Genomic DNA, 3213 nt, shown 5'->3' on the forward strand with positions numbered 1-3213 from the left:
TCTCTGATAGAACATGTAAAGTAAAAGCCATAAAAGAAAAAAAATGGACATCATTATATTAAAATTTTTTCTCTTCAAAGATAAAAAATGTCAACCTTCAGACTCAGAGGAAACAGTCACAAAACATATCAAATAAAAAACTTACATCTCAATAAGAAAAAAAATCATAAAAACAGGCAACACATTTGAACAGATATTCACCAAAATATTTAATTGGCTAAAAAAATCACATGAAAAGTTATTCGATATTTTAAGCCATTTTGGAATCAGTCACAAAACATATCAAATAAAAAACTTACATCTCAATAAGAAAAAAAATCATAAAAACAGGCAACACATTTGAACAGATATTCACCAAAATATTTAATTGGCTAAAAAAATCACATGAAAAGTTATTCGATATTTTAAGCCATTTTGGAATCAATTAAAGCCAAAATAACATGTAACTATATGCATATTAGAATGGCTGATCATACCAAATGTAGGCAAAGATGTGGAACAAGTGGAATTTTCATACACTGCAAATTGAAACATAAATTTATGACACATCTTTGAAAGATAGCTTTTCAATATCTTAGTGCACAACCTAGTCATTTCACTCTGAGATACTTATCTAAGATAAAGGAAAGCATATATACACGTGCATTTATTTGTAATAGCCAAAAACTGAAAATAACTCAAACACCCAACTAGTCTCAACTAAGAAATACATAAACTATGGTATAAATATACAGTGGAGGACCACTCAACAATAAAAAGGTAGAGAAGTGCTGTTAAATCAAAGAATCTCAAAACAGTAAGTGAAAGAAGCCAGACAAGAGGGTATAATTCATTGACATAAAGTTATTAGAAATGCAAATCTGTACTGACCGAAAAGAGATTAGTGGCTGCCTTTCCCAGGGAAGATGGGGGAGACGGAATAGGTGGGAAGATTACAAAGGGAAATGAAGAAACTTTGGAGAGTGATGGATATTTTCACTATCTTGATTGTTACGATAGCTTCATTGGTATATATGTATATATATCATTGTATATATATCAAAATATATCAAATTTTATACTTCACAGATGCATAGTTTAATTTATGAGCAATTATAGCATAATAAAGCTATTTTTAAAAATTAAAGCAAAAGAAGAATTCCTATAGAAAGTAGGTTTAAAAAGATGTATTCTAATCAACATCTGGGAATAAGCTAGGATTAGATTAAAATGCAATAATAACATTTTTAAATGGACGAGAATATTGGACAGTTATAGTTCACTTATATTTACTTTAAAAATTACTACAGAAAAAATATTTTCATACAGTTAACACTTCATAAGTTCAACTATATTAGCAAAACATGTGCTTTTTAAAAATAAAGACATCTTGTTATACAATATAACTATTGTTTTATTATTGGCTTATTTTTGCAGATATTTCAGAAATTTCATAATTATAATTCTAATTTATGTTCTTGATTTTTAATGTTTATTGAGTATTTTATATTAAGGGGAAAACTGAAGCATATGCATCTAACATTTTGCAATGCATATTACTCTTTAAGCAGCATAAGTAATTTAATTAACATGTTTAAACTTGGCATTCCAACATAAAACTGAATATGAAAAAACATCACCTTCTCTCTATTCTTATATTTTATGTGAACAGAGAAATGGTTATGTAGAGCATAAGGAAGGTTCATAAAGGTTAAATGTATTTCTCTTATAAATTGCTGGGTATTCAACATGTACTTTTTATATGAAATATTGTGGGCCAGAGGCTATAGGGTGCATTCAGCTACACAAAATTTATTCTCCACCCTTAAGGAGTCTACAGTGTAATCAAGGAAATAAGTTAACACATTAAAAGATATCAATAATAGGAGAACAAATAAAAGCTAATAATGTAATTAAGTGCCTAGTGAGGTATCTTTGAAGGAGGCAAAGTAGTTTGAGATGGTTTACAGATGAAAGCGAGATGAAATTTATCACATCCTATCATAATCATCTATTTACCAGTGAGATTCCCCTCACAGTAACGTAAGTTTCCTTGAAAGCAGAGATCTTGCCTTGTTATGAGCTGGGTTCTTTGTGATTAGTGCCCAGCTCAATGCTTACACCTAGCATGTAACTCAATAAATAGTAGATGAATAATATATGAATAACAGAATAAACGCTAAAGGATTTAGACATGTAGGATTTGAATACACAAGTAAGACAATTCAATTTTTCTAAGAGCTAATAACATTAAACAAAAGCAGGTGGTTGTAAAAGGAAGAGGAACTCATCAAGAATGGCCAGGCCATCTGAGAGGTGCATCTAGAGATGCACACGGAACAGTCAAGTGAATTGGGGTGGGTAGCACAACCCCACCTGAGACAAAAGGTAATACGCTAATTAAGGAATTGAAAATCATATTCATGCTGCTCAAAGATCTAAGACAGGTAGAAAGTGGGAAGGAAACTAGTTATAAACTAACATCTACTAAGAAGGGAGGACTGTGCTTACCTCAGCGGCACATACACTGAAATTGGAACTATAAAGAGAACATTAGCACAGCGCTTGCACAAAGATGACACACAAATTCACAGAGTGTCCCACATTAGAAAAAAAAAAAAAAAAAGGATGTCAGAACATATTGACTGAGTTGAAAGGCAATGTACAAAGTTTGGGAAGTCAGGGATGATCGAGTCATCAAGTTTGGATGACGGGAAATAGCATGTTGCCTTTTCATCATTCCATGGGGAATTAATTTGGGAAGGAAAATGATGAGTTAGGTTTTAATTTCAAACTTGGATTTTTGCACATCAAACAGGAAATGTCAGAGAGAACGTATGGGATTCTAAGATAGACAAATGGAGAGATCAGAATTAGATATGTTTTCTCACAGAACGCATGAATCAGAGCTTGGGGCTGAATCCAAATGAGTAGGTCTGAGGAGGGGTGAACATCCATAATATTGTGGAAAACTGGAAAGAAGAGGAAAAGACCAATGAGAGAAGAGGGGAACAACTCCGGACACTGCATCCTAAGGAGCCATATCAGCGCCGGGTACAGGGAGGGAGAAGGGAGGGGGGATGGGTGGAGGGAGGGGGATTGGAGGAATCACTTCTGAGGTTTATCTTGTAGGGGTACAAGTGAATCTTTCTAAGAGTAGAATGTGAACGTTTTAAAACAATAACTGAGAAAATGACATGAAGGCTGTGTTGACCAGTTTGATGGAAGTATTTC

The 3213-nt window shown here is 32.9% G+C and overlaps 1 non-coding gene across 1 annotated transcript; it reads left to right on the forward strand.

Moving 5' to 3' along the window:
* The first annotated feature begins 2482 nt into the window (after positions 1 to 2482).
* LOC111727169 lies at positions 2483 to 2589 on the forward strand. Its single transcript, XR_002774784.1, has one exon. It is a non-coding gene; the product is annotated as a U6 spliceosomal RNA (small nuclear RNA).
* The last annotated feature ends 624 nt before the right edge of the window (positions 2590 to 3213 follow it).

This window comes from Otolemur garnettii, unplaced genomic scaffold, assembly GCF_000181295.1.
Source record: "Otolemur garnettii isolate 467f Iridium unplaced genomic scaffold, OtoGar3 scaffold00003, whole genome shotgun sequence".
NCBI lineage: Eukaryota > Metazoa > Chordata > Mammalia > Primates > Galagidae > Otolemur > Otolemur garnettii.